General features: G+C 53.0%; 46 non-coding genes across 46 annotated transcripts; all 46 read left to right on the top strand.

Moving 5' to 3' along the window:
• The first annotated feature begins 101 nt into the window (after window positions 1-101).
• Window positions 102-174, top strand: trnam-cau (transfer RNA methionine (anticodon CAU)). The gene has a single exon. It is a non-coding gene; the product is annotated as a tRNA-Met (tRNA).
• A 192-nt stretch (window positions 175-366) lies between these two features.
• trnam-cau (transfer RNA methionine (anticodon CAU)) lies at window positions 367-439 on the top strand. The gene has a single exon. It is a non-coding gene; the product is annotated as a tRNA-Met (tRNA).
• Window positions 440-603: 164 nt separating this feature from the next.
• Window positions 604-676, top strand: trnam-cau (transfer RNA methionine (anticodon CAU)). Its single transcript has one exon. It is a non-coding gene; the product is annotated as a tRNA-Met (tRNA).
• A 199-nt stretch (window positions 677-875) lies between these two features.
• Window positions 876-948, top strand: trnam-cau (transfer RNA methionine (anticodon CAU)). Its single transcript has one exon. It is a non-coding gene; the product is annotated as a tRNA-Met (tRNA).
• A 199-nt stretch (window positions 949-1,147) lies between these two features.
• trnam-cau (transfer RNA methionine (anticodon CAU)) lies at window positions 1,148-1,220 on the top strand. The gene has a single exon. It is a non-coding gene; the product is annotated as a tRNA-Met (tRNA).
• A 198-nt stretch (window positions 1,221-1,418) lies between these two features.
• Window positions 1,419-1,491, top strand: trnam-cau (transfer RNA methionine (anticodon CAU)). The gene has a single exon. It is a non-coding gene; the product is annotated as a tRNA-Met (tRNA).
• Window positions 1,492-1,690: 199 nt separating this feature from the next.
• On the top strand, window positions 1,691-1,763 carry trnam-cau (transfer RNA methionine (anticodon CAU)). The gene has a single exon. It is a non-coding gene; the product is annotated as a tRNA-Met (tRNA).
• A 192-nt stretch (window positions 1,764-1,955) lies between these two features.
• trnam-cau (transfer RNA methionine (anticodon CAU)) lies at window positions 1,956-2,028 on the top strand. The gene has a single exon. It is a non-coding gene; the product is annotated as a tRNA-Met (tRNA).
• Window positions 2,029-2,192: 164 nt separating this feature from the next.
• trnam-cau (transfer RNA methionine (anticodon CAU)) lies at window positions 2,193-2,265 on the top strand. Its single transcript has one exon. It is a non-coding gene; the product is annotated as a tRNA-Met (tRNA).
• Window positions 2,266-2,464: 199 nt separating this feature from the next.
• trnam-cau (transfer RNA methionine (anticodon CAU)) lies at window positions 2,465-2,537 on the top strand. Its single transcript has one exon. It is a non-coding gene; the product is annotated as a tRNA-Met (tRNA).
• Window positions 2,538-2,736: 199 nt separating this feature from the next.
• trnam-cau (transfer RNA methionine (anticodon CAU)) lies at window positions 2,737-2,809 on the top strand. Its single transcript has one exon. It is a non-coding gene; the product is annotated as a tRNA-Met (tRNA).
• A 199-nt stretch (window positions 2,810-3,008) lies between these two features.
• Window positions 3,009-3,081, top strand: trnai-uau (transfer RNA isoleucine (anticodon UAU)). The gene has a single exon. It is a non-coding gene; the product is annotated as a tRNA-Ile (tRNA).
• A 164-nt stretch (window positions 3,082-3,245) lies between these two features.
• Window positions 3,246-3,318, top strand: trnam-cau (transfer RNA methionine (anticodon CAU)). Its single transcript has one exon. It is a non-coding gene; the product is annotated as a tRNA-Met (tRNA).
• Window positions 3,319-3,510: 192 nt separating this feature from the next.
• On the top strand, window positions 3,511-3,583 carry trnam-cau (transfer RNA methionine (anticodon CAU)). The gene has a single exon. It is a non-coding gene; the product is annotated as a tRNA-Met (tRNA).
• Window positions 3,584-3,782: 199 nt separating this feature from the next.
• Window positions 3,783-3,855, top strand: trnam-cau (transfer RNA methionine (anticodon CAU)). Its single transcript has one exon. It is a non-coding gene; the product is annotated as a tRNA-Met (tRNA).
• A 192-nt stretch (window positions 3,856-4,047) lies between these two features.
• Window positions 4,048-4,120, top strand: trnam-cau (transfer RNA methionine (anticodon CAU)). Its single transcript has one exon. It is a non-coding gene; the product is annotated as a tRNA-Met (tRNA).
• A 198-nt stretch (window positions 4,121-4,318) lies between these two features.
• trnam-cau (transfer RNA methionine (anticodon CAU)) lies at window positions 4,319-4,391 on the top strand. The gene has a single exon. It is a non-coding gene; the product is annotated as a tRNA-Met (tRNA).
• Window positions 4,392-4,583: 192 nt separating this feature from the next.
• Window positions 4,584-4,656, top strand: trnam-cau (transfer RNA methionine (anticodon CAU)). Its single transcript has one exon. It is a non-coding gene; the product is annotated as a tRNA-Met (tRNA).
• Window positions 4,657-4,848: 192 nt separating this feature from the next.
• On the top strand, window positions 4,849-4,921 carry trnat-cgu (transfer RNA threonine (anticodon CGU)). Its single transcript has one exon. It is a non-coding gene; the product is annotated as a tRNA-Thr (tRNA).
• Window positions 4,922-5,357: 436 nt separating this feature from the next.
• Window positions 5,358-5,430, top strand: trnam-cau (transfer RNA methionine (anticodon CAU)). Its single transcript has one exon. It is a non-coding gene; the product is annotated as a tRNA-Met (tRNA).
• A 199-nt stretch (window positions 5,431-5,629) lies between these two features.
• Window positions 5,630-5,702, top strand: trnam-cau (transfer RNA methionine (anticodon CAU)). The gene has a single exon. It is a non-coding gene; the product is annotated as a tRNA-Met (tRNA).
• A 198-nt stretch (window positions 5,703-5,900) lies between these two features.
• On the top strand, window positions 5,901-5,973 carry trnam-cau (transfer RNA methionine (anticodon CAU)). The gene has a single exon. It is a non-coding gene; the product is annotated as a tRNA-Met (tRNA).
• A 199-nt stretch (window positions 5,974-6,172) lies between these two features.
• On the top strand, window positions 6,173-6,245 carry trnam-cau (transfer RNA methionine (anticodon CAU)). The gene has a single exon. It is a non-coding gene; the product is annotated as a tRNA-Met (tRNA).
• Window positions 6,246-6,437: 192 nt separating this feature from the next.
• Window positions 6,438-6,510, top strand: trnam-cau (transfer RNA methionine (anticodon CAU)). The gene has a single exon. It is a non-coding gene; the product is annotated as a tRNA-Met (tRNA).
• A 164-nt stretch (window positions 6,511-6,674) lies between these two features.
• trnam-cau (transfer RNA methionine (anticodon CAU)) lies at window positions 6,675-6,747 on the top strand. The gene has a single exon. It is a non-coding gene; the product is annotated as a tRNA-Met (tRNA).
• Window positions 6,748-6,946: 199 nt separating this feature from the next.
• trnam-cau (transfer RNA methionine (anticodon CAU)) lies at window positions 6,947-7,019 on the top strand. The gene has a single exon. It is a non-coding gene; the product is annotated as a tRNA-Met (tRNA).
• A 192-nt stretch (window positions 7,020-7,211) lies between these two features.
• On the top strand, window positions 7,212-7,284 carry trnam-cau (transfer RNA methionine (anticodon CAU)). Its single transcript has one exon. It is a non-coding gene; the product is annotated as a tRNA-Met (tRNA).
• A 164-nt stretch (window positions 7,285-7,448) lies between these two features.
• On the top strand, window positions 7,449-7,521 carry trnam-cau (transfer RNA methionine (anticodon CAU)). The gene has a single exon. It is a non-coding gene; the product is annotated as a tRNA-Met (tRNA).
• A 199-nt stretch (window positions 7,522-7,720) lies between these two features.
• On the top strand, window positions 7,721-7,793 carry trnam-cau (transfer RNA methionine (anticodon CAU)). The gene has a single exon. It is a non-coding gene; the product is annotated as a tRNA-Met (tRNA).
• A 192-nt stretch (window positions 7,794-7,985) lies between these two features.
• On the top strand, window positions 7,986-8,058 carry trnam-cau (transfer RNA methionine (anticodon CAU)). Its single transcript has one exon. It is a non-coding gene; the product is annotated as a tRNA-Met (tRNA).
• Window positions 8,059-8,222: 164 nt separating this feature from the next.
• trnam-cau (transfer RNA methionine (anticodon CAU)) lies at window positions 8,223-8,295 on the top strand. Its single transcript has one exon. It is a non-coding gene; the product is annotated as a tRNA-Met (tRNA).
• Window positions 8,296-8,494: 199 nt separating this feature from the next.
• Window positions 8,495-8,567, top strand: trnam-cau (transfer RNA methionine (anticodon CAU)). The gene has a single exon. It is a non-coding gene; the product is annotated as a tRNA-Met (tRNA).
• Window positions 8,568-8,759: 192 nt separating this feature from the next.
• trnam-cau (transfer RNA methionine (anticodon CAU)) lies at window positions 8,760-8,832 on the top strand. Its single transcript has one exon. It is a non-coding gene; the product is annotated as a tRNA-Met (tRNA).
• A 164-nt stretch (window positions 8,833-8,996) lies between these two features.
• Window positions 8,997-9,069, top strand: trnam-cau (transfer RNA methionine (anticodon CAU)). The gene has a single exon. It is a non-coding gene; the product is annotated as a tRNA-Met (tRNA).
• Window positions 9,070-9,268: 199 nt separating this feature from the next.
• On the top strand, window positions 9,269-9,341 carry trnam-cau (transfer RNA methionine (anticodon CAU)). The gene has a single exon. It is a non-coding gene; the product is annotated as a tRNA-Met (tRNA).
• Window positions 9,342-9,540: 199 nt separating this feature from the next.
• trnam-cau (transfer RNA methionine (anticodon CAU)) lies at window positions 9,541-9,613 on the top strand. The gene has a single exon. It is a non-coding gene; the product is annotated as a tRNA-Met (tRNA).
• Window positions 9,614-9,812: 199 nt separating this feature from the next.
• On the top strand, window positions 9,813-9,885 carry trnai-uau (transfer RNA isoleucine (anticodon UAU)). Its single transcript has one exon. It is a non-coding gene; the product is annotated as a tRNA-Ile (tRNA).
• Window positions 9,886-10,049: 164 nt separating this feature from the next.
• Window positions 10,050-10,122, top strand: trnam-cau (transfer RNA methionine (anticodon CAU)). Its single transcript has one exon. It is a non-coding gene; the product is annotated as a tRNA-Met (tRNA).
• Window positions 10,123-10,314: 192 nt separating this feature from the next.
• Window positions 10,315-10,387, top strand: trnam-cau (transfer RNA methionine (anticodon CAU)). Its single transcript has one exon. It is a non-coding gene; the product is annotated as a tRNA-Met (tRNA).
• A 199-nt stretch (window positions 10,388-10,586) lies between these two features.
• Window positions 10,587-10,659, top strand: trnam-cau (transfer RNA methionine (anticodon CAU)). Its single transcript has one exon. It is a non-coding gene; the product is annotated as a tRNA-Met (tRNA).
• Window positions 10,660-10,851: 192 nt separating this feature from the next.
• trnam-cau (transfer RNA methionine (anticodon CAU)) lies at window positions 10,852-10,924 on the top strand. Its single transcript has one exon. It is a non-coding gene; the product is annotated as a tRNA-Met (tRNA).
• A 199-nt stretch (window positions 10,925-11,123) lies between these two features.
• Window positions 11,124-11,196, top strand: trnam-cau (transfer RNA methionine (anticodon CAU)). Its single transcript has one exon. It is a non-coding gene; the product is annotated as a tRNA-Met (tRNA).
• Window positions 11,197-11,388: 192 nt separating this feature from the next.
• Window positions 11,389-11,461, top strand: trnam-cau (transfer RNA methionine (anticodon CAU)). The gene has a single exon. It is a non-coding gene; the product is annotated as a tRNA-Met (tRNA).
• Window positions 11,462-11,625: 164 nt separating this feature from the next.
• trnam-cau (transfer RNA methionine (anticodon CAU)) lies at window positions 11,626-11,698 on the top strand. The gene has a single exon. It is a non-coding gene; the product is annotated as a tRNA-Met (tRNA).
• A 199-nt stretch (window positions 11,699-11,897) lies between these two features.
• Window positions 11,898-11,970, top strand: trnam-cau (transfer RNA methionine (anticodon CAU)). Its single transcript has one exon. It is a non-coding gene; the product is annotated as a tRNA-Met (tRNA).
• Window positions 11,971-12,162: 192 nt separating this feature from the next.
• On the top strand, window positions 12,163-12,235 carry trnam-cau (transfer RNA methionine (anticodon CAU)). The gene has a single exon. It is a non-coding gene; the product is annotated as a tRNA-Met (tRNA).
• The last annotated feature ends 188 nt before the right edge of the window (window positions 12,236-12,423 follow it).

Here is a 12,423-nt window from a genome sequence, read left to right as displayed (position 1 = left end):
GGGCTGCTCTTTTTTCCCCGCCGATACACAGCAAAGCGTCTTGATCTGTTCCCACAGCATCTGCTGACCTGGGTGGGGGGAGGGCCAAAGCCATGCAGCATGCCTCGTTGGCGCAGTAGGCAGCGCGTCAGTCTCATAATCTGAAGGTCGTGAGTTCGAGCCTCACACGGGGCAGGTGTTTTAGAAAAAGTAGGACATTGTCACATCTGTTTCAACATGTTAGGGACGTACGGCAGAGGGTGTTTGAAGCTAGTAATCTTCATCCAGCCACCGGGCTGCGCTTTTTTCCCTGCCGATACACAGCAAGGCGTTTAGTGCCGTTTCCACAGCACCTGCTGACCTGGGAGGGCTACAGCCATGCAGCATGCCTCGTTGGCGCAGTAGGCAGCGCGTCAGTCTCATAATCTGAAGGTCGTGAGTTTGAGCCTCACACGGGGCAGGTGTTTTAGAAAAAGTAGGACATTGTCACATCTGTTTCAAAATGTAAGGGACACATGGCAGAGGTTGTTTGAAGCTAGTTATCTACAGCCAGCTACCGGCGTCTAGCGCCGTTTCCAAGGCACTTGCTCACCTTGGTGGGGGGAGGGCCACAGCCTGCAGCGTGCCTCGTGGGCGCAGTAGGCAGCGCGTCAGTCTCATAATCTGAAGGTCGTGAGTTCGAGCCTCACACGGGGCAGGTATTTTAGAAAAAGTAGGACATTGTCACATCTGTTTCAAAATGTAAGGGACACACGGCAGAGGGTATTTGAAGCTAGTGATCTTCAGCCAGCTACCGGGCTGCTCTTTTTTCCCCGCCGATACACAGCAAAGCGTCTAGTGCTGTTCCCACAGCATCTGCTGACCTGGGTAGGGGGAGGGCCAAAGCCAAGCAGCATGCCTCGTTGGCGCAGTAGGCAGCGCGTCAGTCTCATAATCTGAAGGTTGTGAGTTCGAGCCTCACACGGGGCAGGTATTTTAGAAAAAGTAGGACATTGTCACATCTGTTTCAAAATGTAAGGGACACACGGCAGAGGGTATTTGAAGCTAGTGATCTTCAGCCAGCTACCGGGCTGCTCTTTTTTCCCCGCCGATACACAGCAAAGCATCTTGATCTGTTCCCACAGCATCTGCTGACCTGGGTGGGGGGAGGGCCAAAGCCATGCAGCATGCGTCGTTGGTGCAGTAGGCAGCGCGTCAGTCTCATAATCTGAAGGTCGTGAGTTCGAGCCTCACACGGGGCAGGTATTTTAGAAAAAGTAGGACATTGGTTCATCTGTTTCAAAATGTAAGGGACACACGGCAGAGGGTATTTGAAGCTAGTGATCTTCAGCCAGCTACCGGGCTGCTCTTTTTTCACCGCCGATACACAGCAAAGCATCTTGATCTGTTCCCACAGCATCTGCTGACCTGGGTGGGGGGAGGGCCACAGCCTGCAGTGTGCCTCGTGGGCGCAGTAGGCAGCGCGTCAGTCTCATAATCTGAAGGTCGTGAGTTCGAGCCTCACACGGAGCAGGTATTTTAGAAAAAGTAGGACATTGTCACATCTGTTTCAAAATGTAAGGAACACATGGCAGAGGGTATTTGAAGCTAGTGATCTTCAGCCAGCTACCGGGCTGCTCTTTTTTCCCCGCCGATACACAGCAAAGCGTCTTGATCTGTTCCCACAGCATCTGCTGACCTGGGTGGGGGGAGGGCCAAAGCCATGCAGCATGCCTCGTTGGCGCAGTAGGCAGCGCGTCAGTCTCATAATCTGAAGGTCGTGAGTTCGAGCCTCACACGGGGCAGGTGTTTTAGAAAAAGTAGGACATTGTCACATCTGTTTCAACATGTTAGGGACGTACGGCAGAGGGTGTTTGAAGCTAGTAATCTTCATCCAGCCACCGGGCTGCGCTTTTTTCCCTGCCGATACACAGCAAGGCGTTTAGTGCCGTTTCCACAGCACCTGCTGACCTGGGAGGGCTACAGCCATGCAGCATGCCTCGTTGGCGCAGTAGGCAGCGCGTCAGTCTCATAATCTGAAGGTCGTGAGTTTGAGCCTCACACGGGGCAGGTGTTTTAGAAAAAGTAGGACATTGTCACATCTGTTTCAAAATGTAAGGGACACATGGCAGAGGTTGTTTGAAGCTAGTTATCTACAGCCAGCTACCGGCGTCTAGCGCCGTTTCCAAGGCACTTGCTCACCTTGGTGGGGGGAGGGCCACAGCCTGCAGCGTGCCTCGTGGGCGCAGTAGGCAGCGCGTCAGTCTCATAATCTGAAGGTCGTGAGTTCGAGCCTCACACGGGGCAGGTATTTTAGAAAAAGTAGGACATTGTCACATCTGTTTCAAAATGTAAGGGACACACGGCAGAGGGTATTTGAAGCTAGTGATCTTCAGCCAGCTACCGGGCTGCTCTTTTTTCCCCGCCGATACACAGCAAAGCGTCTAGTGCTGTTCCCACAGCATCTGCTGACCTGGGTAGGGGGAGGGCCAAAGCCAAGCAGCATGCCTCGTTGGCGCAGTAGGCAGCGCGTCAGTCTCATAATCTGAAGGTTGTGAGTTCGAGCCTCACACGGGGCAGGTATTTTAGAAAAAGTAGGACATTGTCACATCTGTTTCAAAATGTAAGGGACACACGGCAGAGGGTGTTTGAAGCTAGTGATCTTCAGCCAGCTACCGGGCTGCTCTTTTTTCCCCGCCGATACACAGCAAAGCATCTTGATCTGTTCCCACAGCATCTGCTGACCTGGGTGGGGGGAGGGCCAAAGCCATGCAGCATGCCTCGTTGGCGCAGTAGGCAGCGCGTCAGTCTCATAATCTGAAGGTCGTGAGTTCGAGCCTCACACGGGGCAGGTGTTTTAGAAAAAGTAGGACATTGTCACATCTGTTTCAAAATGTAAGGGACACACGGCAGAGGGTATTTGAAGCTAGTGATCTTCAGCCAGCTACCGGGCTGCTCTTTTTTCCCCGCCGATACACAGCAAAGCATCTTGATCTGTTCCCACAGCATCTGCTGACCTGGGTGGGGGGAGGGCCAAAGCCATGCAGCATGCCTCATTGGCGCAGTAGGCAGCGCGTCAGTCTTATAATCTGAAGGTCGTGAGTTCGAGCCTCACACGAGGCAGGTATGTTAGAAAAAGTAGGACATTGTCACATCTGTTTCAAAATTTAAGGGACACATGGCAGAGGTTGTTTGAAGCTAGTTATCTAAAGCCAGCTACCGGCGTCTAGCGCCGTTTCCAAGGCACTTGCTCACCTTGGTGGGGGGAGGGCCACAGCCAGCAGTGTACCTCGTTGGCGCAGTAGGCAGCGCGTCAGTCTCATTATCTGAAGGTCGTGAGTTCGAGCCTCACACGGGGCAGGTATTTTAGAAAAAGTAGGACATTGTCACATCTGTTTCAACATGTTAGGGACGTACGGCAGAGGGTGTTTGAAGCTAGTAATCTTCATTCAGCCACCGGGCTGCGCTTTTTTCCCCGCCGATACACAGCAAGGCGTTTAGTGCCGTTTCCACAGCACCTGCTGACCTGGGAGGGCTACAGCCATGCAGCATGCCTCGTTGGCGCAGTAGGCAGCGCGTCAGTCTCATAATCTGAAGGTCGTGAGTTCGAGCCTCACACGGGGCAGGTATTTTAGAAAAAGTAGGACATTGTCACATCTGTTTCAAAATGTAAAGGACACACGGCAGAGGGTATTTGAAGCTAGTGATCTTCAGCCAGCTACCGGGCTGCTCTTTTTTCCCCGCCGATACACAGCAACGCATCTTGATCTGTTCCCACAGCATCTGCTGACCTGGGTGGGGGGAGGGCCAAAGCCATGCAGCATGCCTCGTTGGCGCAGTAGGCAGCGCGTCAGTCTCATAATCTGAAGGTCGTGAGTTCGAGCCTCACACGGGGCAGGTATTTTAGAAAAAGTAGGACATTGTCACATCTGTTTCAACATGTTAGGGACGTACGGCAGAGGGTGTTTGAAGCTAGTAATCTTCATTCAGCCACCGGGCTGCGCTTTTTTCCCCGCCGATACACAGCAAGGCGTTTAGTGCCGTTTCCACAGCACCTGCTGACCTGGGAGGGCTACAGCCATGCAGCATGCCTCGTTGGCGCAGTAGGCAGCGCGTCAGTCTCATAATCTGAAGGTCGTGAGTTCGAGCCTCACACGGGGCAGGTGTTTTAGAAAAAGTAGGACATTGTCACATCTGTTTCAAAATGTAAGGGACACACGGCAGAGGGTATTTGAAGCTAGTGATCTTCAGCCAGCTACCGGGCTGCTCTTTTTTCCCCGCCGATACACAGCAAAGCATCTTGATCTGTTCCCACAGCATCTGCTGACCTGGGTGGGGGGAGGGCCACAGCCTGCAGTGTGCCTCGTGGGCGCAGTAGGCAGCGCGTCAGTCTCATAATCTGAAGGTCGTGAGTTCGAGCCTCACACGGGGCAGGTATTTTAGAAAAAGTAGGACATTGTCACATCTGTTTCAACATGTTAGGGACGTACGGCAGAGGGTGTTTGAAGCTAGTAATCTTCATTCAGCCACCGGGCTGCGCTTTTTTCCCCGCCGATACACAGCAAGGCGTTTAGGGCCGTTTCCACAGCACCTGCTGACCTGGGAGGGCTACAGCCATGCAGCATGCCTCGTTGGCGCAGTAGGCAGCGCGTCAGTCTCATAATCTGAAGGTCGTGAGTTCGAGCCTCACACGGGGCAGGTGTTTTAGAAAAAGTAGGACATTGTCACATCTGTTTCAAAATGTAAGGGACGTACGGCAGAGGGTGTTTGAAGCTAGTAATCTTCATCCAGCCACCGGGCTGCGCTTTTTTCCCTGCCGATACACAGCAAGGCGTTTAGTGCCGTTTCCACAGCACCTGCTGACCTGGGAGGGCTACAGCCATGCAGCATGCCTCATTGGCGCAGTAGGCAGCGCGTCAGTTTCGTAATCTGAAGATCGTGCGTTCGAGCCTCACACGGGGCAGGTATTTTAGAAAAAGTAGGACATTGTCACATCTGTTTCAAAATGTAAGGGACACACGGCAGAGGGTATTTGAAGCTAGTGATCTTCAGCCAGCTACCGGGCTGCTCTTTTTTCCCCGCCGATACACAGCAAAGCGTCTAGTGCTGTTCCCACAGCATCTGCTGACCTGGGTGGGGGGAGGGCCAAAGCCATGCAGCATGACTCGTTGGCGTAGTAGGCAGCGCGTCAGTCTCATAATCTGAAGGTCGGGAGTTCGAGCCTCACACGGGGCAGGTGTTTTAGAAAAAGTAGGACATTGTCACATCTGTTTCAAAATTTAAGGGACACATGGCAGAGGTTGTTTGAAGCTAGTTATCTACAGCCAGCTACCGGCGTCTAGTGCCGTTTCCAAGGCACTTGCTCACCTTGGTGGGGGGAGGGCCACATCCAGCAGTGTGCCTCGTTGGCGCAGTAGGCAGCGCGTCAGTCTCATAATCTGAAGGTCGTGAGTTCGAGCCTCACACGGGGCAGGTATTTTAGAAAAAGTAGGACATTGGTTCATCTGTTTCAAAATGTAAGGGACACACGGCAGAGGGTATTTGAAGCTAGTGATCTTCAGCCAGCTACCGGGCTGCTCTTTTTTCCCCGCCGATACACAGCAAAGCATCTTGATCTGTTCCCACAGCATCTGCTGACCTGGGTGGGGGGAGGGCCAAAGCCATGCAGCATGCGTCGTTGGTGCAGTAGGCAGCGCGTCAGTCTCATAATCTGAAGGTCGTGAGTTCGAGCCTCACACGGGGCAGGTATTTTAGAAAAAGTAGGACATTGGTTCATCTGTTTCAAAATGTAAGGGACACACGGCAGAGGGTATTTGAAGCTAGTGATCTTCAGCCAGCTACCGGGCTGCTCTTTTTTCACCGCCGATACACAGCAAAGCATCTTGATCTGTTCCCACAGCATCTGCTGACCTGGGTGGGGGGAGGGCCACAGCCTGCAGTGTGCCTCGTGGGCGCAGTAGGCAGCGCGTCAGTCTCATAATCTGAAGGTCGTGAGTTCGAGCCTCACACGGAGCAGGTATTTTAGAAAAAGTAGGACATTGTCACATCTGTTTCAAAATGTAAGGAACACATGGCAGAGGGTATTTGAAGCTAGTGATCTTCAGCCAGCTACCGGGCTGCTCTTTTTTCCCCGCCGATACACAGCAAAGCGTCTTGATCTGTTCCCACAGCATCTGCTGACCTGGGTGGGGGGAGGGCCAAAGCCATGCAGCATGCCTCGTTGGCGCAGTAGGCAGCGCGTCAGTCTCATAATCTGAAGGTCGTGAGTTCGAGCCTCACACGGGGCAGGTGTTTTAGAAAAAGTAGGACATTGTCACATCTGTTTCAACATGTTAGGGACGTACGGCAGAGGGTGTTTGAAGCTAGTAATCTTCATCCAGCCACCGGGCTGCGCTTTTTTCCCTGCCGATACACAGCAAGGCGTTTAGTGCCGTTTCCACAGCACCTGCTGACCTGGGAGGGCTACAGCCATGCAGCATGCCTCGTTGGCGCAGTAGGCAGCGCGTCAGTCTCATAATCTGAAGGTCGTGAGTTCGAGCCTCACACGGGGCAGGTGTTTTAGAAAAAGTAGGACATTGTCACATCTGTTTCAAAATGTAAGGGACACATGGCAGAGGTTGTTTGAAGCTAGTTATCTACAGCCAGCTACCGGCGTCTAGCGCCGTTTCCAAGGCACTTGCTCACCTTGGTGGGGGGAGGGCCACAGCCTGCAGCGTGCCTCGTGGGCGCAGTAGGCAGCGCGTCAGTCTCATAATCTGAAGGTCGTGAGTTCGAGCCTCACACGGAGCAGGTATTTTAGAAAAAGTAGGACATTGTCACATCTGTTTCAAAATGTAAGGAACACATGGCAGAGGGTATTTGAAGCTAGTGATCTTCAGCCAGCTACCGGGCTGCTCTTTTTTCCCCGCCGATACACAGCAAAGCGTCTTGATCTGTTCCCACAGCATCTGCTGACCTGGGTGGGGGGAGGGCCAAAGCCATGCAGCATGCCTCGTTGGCGCAGTAGGCAGCGCGTCAGTCTCATAATCTGAAGGTCGTGAGTTCGAGCCTCACACGGGGCAGGTGTTTTAGAAAAAGTAGGACATTGTCACATCTGTTTCAACATGTTAGGGACGTACGGCAGAGGGTGTTTGAAGCTAGTAATCTTCATCCAGCCACCGGGCTGCGCTTTTTTCCCTGCCGATACACAGCAAGGCGTTTAGTGCCGTTTCCACAGCACCTGCTGACCTGGGAGGGCTACAGCCATGCAGCATGCCTCGTTGGCGCAGTAGGCAGCGCGTCAGTCTCATAATCTGAAGGTCGTGAGTTCGAGCCTCACACGGGGCAGGTGTTTTAGAAAAAGTAGGACATTGTCACATCTGTTTCAAAATGTAAGGGACACATGGCAGAGGTTGTTTGAAGCTAGTTATCTACAGCCAGCTACCGGCGTCTAGCGCCGTTTCCAAGGCACTTGCTCACCTTGGTGGGGGGAGGGCCACAGCCTGCAGCGTGCCTCGTGGGCGCAGTAGGCAGCGCGTCAGTCTCATAATCTGAAGGTCGTGAGTTCGAGCCTCACACGGGGCAGGTATTTTAGAAAAAGTAGGACATTGTCACATCTGTTTCAAAATGTAAGGGACACACGGCAGAGGGTATTTGAAGCTAGTGATCTTCAGCCAGCTACCGGGCTGCTCTTTTTTCCCCGCCGATACACAGCAAAGCGTCTAGTGCTGTTCCCACAGCATCTGCTGACCTGGGTAGGGGGAGGGCCAAAGCCAAGCAGCATGCCTCGTTGGCGCAGTAGGCAGCGCGTCAGTCTCATAATCTGAAGGTCGTGAGTTCGAGCCTCACACGGGGCAGGTGTTTTAGAAAAAGTAGGACATTGTCACATCTGTTTCAACATGTTAGGGACGTACGGCAGAGGGTGTTTGAAGCTAGTAATCTTCATCCAGCCACCGGGCTGCGCTTTTTTCCCTGCCGATACACAGCAAGGCGTTTAGTGCCGTTTCCACAGCACCTGCTGACCTGGGAGGGCTACAGCCATGCAGCATGCCTCGTTGGCGCAGTAGGCAGCGCGTCAGTCTCATAATCTGAAGGTCGTGAGTTCGAGCCTCACACGGGGCAGGTGTTTTAGAAAAAGTAGGACATTGTCACATCTGTTTCAAAATGTAAGGGACACATGGCAGAGGTTGTTTGAAGCTAGTTATCTACAGCCAGCTACCGGCGTCTAGCGCCGTTTCCAAGGCACTTGCTCACCTTGGTGGGGGGAGGGCCACAGCCTGCAGCGTGCCTCGTGGGCGCAGTAGGCAGCGCGTCAGTCTCATAATCTGAAGGTCGTGAGTTCGAGCCTCACACGGAGCAGGTATTTTAGAAAAAGTAGGACATTGTCACATCTGTTTCAAAATGTAAGGAACACATGGCAGAGGGTATTTGAAGCTAGTGATCTTCAGCCAGCTACCGGGCTGCTCTTTTTTCCCCGCCGATACACAGCAAAGCGTCTTGATCTGTTCCCACAGCATCTGCTGACCTGGGTGGGGGGAGGGCCAAAGCCATGCAGCATGCCTCGTTGGCGCAGTAGGCAGCGCGTCAGTCTCATAATCTGAAGGTCGTGAGTTCGAGCCTCACACGGGGCAGGTGTTTTAGAAAAAGTAGGACATTGTCACATCTGTTTCAACATGTTAGGGACGTACGGCAGAGGGTGTTTGAAGCTAGTAATCTTCATCCAGCCACCGGGCTGCGCTTTTTTCCCTGCCGATACACAGCAAGGCGTTTAGTGCCGTTTCCACAGCACCTGCTGACCTGGGAGGGCTACAGCCATGCAGCATGCCTCGTTGGCGCAGTAGGCAGCGCGTCAGTCTCATAATCTGAAGGTCGTGAGTTCGAGCCTCACACGGGGCAGGTGTTTTAGAAAAAGTAGGACATTGTCACATCTGTTTCAAAATGTAAGGGACACATGGCAGAGGTTGTTTGAAGCTAGTTATCTACAGCCAGCTACCGGCGTCTAGCGCCGTTTCCAAGGCACTTGCTCACCTTGGTGGGGGGAGGGCCACAGCCTGCAGCGTGCCTCGTGGGCGCAGTAGGCAGCGCGTCAGTCTCATAATCTGAAGGTCGTGAGTTCGAGCCTCACACGGGGCAGGTATTTTAGAAAAAGTAGGACATTGTCACATCTGTTTCAAAATGTAAGGGACACACGGCAGAGGGTATTTGAAGCTAGTGATCTTCAGCCAGCTACCGGGCTGCTCTTTTTTCCCCGCCGATACACAGCAAAGCGTCTAGTGCTGTTCCCACAGCATCTGCTGACCTGGGTAGGGGGAGGGCCAAAGCCAAGCAGCATGCCTCGTTGGCGCAGTAGGCAGCGCGTCAGTCTCATAATCTGAAGGTTGTGAGTTCGAGCCTCACACGGGGCAGGTATTTTAGAAAAAGTAGGACATTGTCACATCTTTTTCAAAATGTAAGGGACACACGGCAGAGGGTGTTTGAAGCTAGTGATCTTCAGCCAGCTACCGGGCTGCTCTTTTTTCCCCGCCGATACACAGCAAAGCATCTTGATCTGTTCCCACAGCATCTGCTGACCTGGGTGGGGGGAGGGCCAAAGCCATGCAGCATGCCTCGTTGGCGCAGTAGGCAGCGCGTCAGTCTCATAATCTGAAGGTCGTGAGTTCGAGCCTCACACGGGGCAGGTGTTTTAGAAAAAGTAGGACATTGTCACATCTGTTTCAAAATGTAAGGGACACACGGCAGAGGGTATTTGAAGCTAGTGATCTTCAGCCAGCTACCGGGCTGCTCTTTTTTCCCCGCCGATACACAGCAAAGCATCTTGATCTGTTCCCACAGCATCTGCTGACCTGGGTGGGGGGAGGGCCAAAGCCATGCAGCATGCCTCATTGGCGCAGTAGGCAGCGCGTCAGTCTTATAATCTGAAGGTCGTGAGTTCGAGCCTCACACGAGGCAGGTATGTTAGAAAAAGTAGGACATTGTCACATCTGTTTCAAAATTTAAGGGATACATGGCAGAGGTTGTTTGAAGCTAGTTATCTAAAGCCAGCTACCGGCGTCTAGCGCCGTTTCCAAGGCACTTGCTCACCTTGGTGGGGGGAGGGCCACAGCCAGCAGTGTACCTCGTTGGCGCAGTAGGCAGCGCGTCAGTCTCATTATCTGAAGGTCGTGAGTTCGAGCCTCACACGGGGCAGGTATTTTAGAAAAAGTAGGACATTGTCACATCTGTTTCAACATGTTAGGGACGTACGGCAGAGGGTGTTTGAAGCTAGTAATCTTCATTCAGCCACCGGGCTGCGCTTTTTTCCCCGCCGATACACAGCAAGGCGTTTAGTGCCGTTTCCACAGCACCTGCTGACCTGGGAGGGCTACAGCCATGCAGCATGCCTCGTTGGCGCAGTAGGCAGCGCGTCAGTCTCATAATCTGAAGGTCGTGAGTTCGAGCCTCACACGGGGCAGGTATTTTAGAAAAAGTAGGACATTGTCACATCTGTTTCAAAATGTAAAGGACACACGGCAGAGGGTATTTGAAGCTAGTGATCTTCAGCCAGCTACCGGGCTGCTCTTTTTTCCCCGCCGATACACAGCAACGCATCTTGATCTGTTCCCACAGCATCTGCTGACCTGGGTGGGGGGAGGGCCAAAGCCATGCAGCATGCCTCGTTGGCGCAGTAGGCAGCGCGTCAGTCTCATAATCTGAAGGTCGTGAGTTCGAGCCTCACACGGGGCAGGTATTTTAGAAAAAGTAGGACATTGTCACATCTGTTTCAACATGTTAGGGACGTACGGCAGAGGGTGTTTGAAGCTAGTAATCTTCATTCAGCCACCGGGCTGCGCTTTTTTCCCCGCCGATACACAGCAAGGCGTTTAGTGCCGTTTCCACAGCACCTGCTGACCTGGGAGGGCTACAGCCATGCAGCATGCCTCGTTGGCGCAGTAGGCAGCGCGTCAGTCTCATAATCTGAAGGTCGTGAGTTCGAGCCTCACACGGGGCAGGTGTTTTAGAAAAAGTAGGACATTGTCACATCTGTTTCAAAATGTAAGGGACACACGGCAGAGGGTATTTGAAGCTAGTGATCTTCAGCCAGCTACCGGGCTGCTCTTTTTTCCCCGCCGATACACAGCAAAGCATCTTGATCTGTTCCCACAGCATCTGCTGACCTGGGTGGGGGGAGGGCCAAAGCCATGCAGCATGCCTCGTTGGCGCAGTAGGCAGCGCGTCAGTCTCATAATCTGAAGGTCGTGAGTTCGAGCCTCACACGGGGCAGGTGTTTTAGAAAAAGTAGGACATTGTCACATCTGTTTCAACATGTTAGGGACGTACGGCAGAGGGTGTTTGAAGCTAGTAATCTTCATCCAGCCACCGGGCTGCGCTTTTTTCCCTGCCGATACACAGCAAGGCGTTTAGTGCCGTTTCCACAGCACCTGCTGACCTGGGAGGGCTACAGCCATGCAGCATGCCTTGTTGGCGCAGTAGGCAGCGCGTCAGTCTCATAATCTGAAGGTCGTGAGTTCGAGCCTCACACGGGGCAGGTGTTTTAGAAAAAGTAGGACATTGTCACATCTGTTTCAAAATGTAAGGGACACATGGCAGAGGTTGTTTGAAGCTAGTTATCTACAGCCAGCTACCGGCGTCTAGCGCCGTTTCCAAGGCACTTGCTCACCTTGGTGGGGGGAGGGCCACAGCCTGCAGCGTGCCTCGTGGGCGCAGTAGGCAGCGCGTCAGTCTCATAATCTGAAGGTCGTGAGTTCGAGCCTCACACGGAGCAGGTATTTTAGAAAAAGTAGGACATTGTCACATCTGTTTCAAAATGTAAGGAACACATGGCAGAGGGTATTTGAAGCTAGTGATCTTCAGCCAGCTACCGGGCTGCTCTTTTTTCCCCGCCGATACACAGCAAAGCGTCTTGATCTGTTCCCACAGCATCTGCTGACCTGGGTGGGGGGAGGGCCAAAGCCATGCAGCATGCCTCGTTGGCGCAGTAGGCAGCGCGTCAGTCTCATTATCTGAAGGTCGTGAGTTCGAGCCTCACACGGGGCAGGTATTTTAGAAAGAGTAGGACATTGTCACATCTGTTTCAACATGTTAGGGACGTACGGCAGAGGGTGTTTGAAGCTAGTAATCTTCATTCAGCCACCGGGCTGCGCTTTTTTCCCCGCCGATACACAGCAAGGCGTTTAGTGCCGTTTCCACAGCACCTGCTGACCTGGGAGGGCTACAGCCATGCAGCATACCTTGTTGGCGCAGTAGGCAGCGCGTCAGTCTCATAATCTGAAGGTCGTGAGTTCGAGCCTCACACGGGGCAGGTGTTTTAGAAAAAGTAGGACATTGTCACATCTGTTTCAAAATGTAAGGGACACACGGCAGAGGGTATTTGAAGCTAGTGATCTTCAGCCAGCTACCGGGCTGCTCTTTTTTCCCCGCCGATACACAGTAAAGCGTCTAGTGCTGTTCCCACAGCATCTGCTGACCTAGGTAGGGGGAGGGCCAAAG

Source organism: Osmerus mordax, chromosome 1, assembly GCF_038355195.1.
Source record: "Osmerus mordax isolate fOsmMor3 chromosome 1, fOsmMor3.pri, whole genome shotgun sequence".
Classification (NCBI taxonomy): Eukaryota; Metazoa; Chordata; class Actinopteri; order Osmeriformes; family Osmeridae; genus Osmerus; species Osmerus mordax.
The sequence above is the reverse complement of the archived record's forward strand: the minus strand, read 5'-3'. Positions and strand labels throughout refer to the sequence as shown.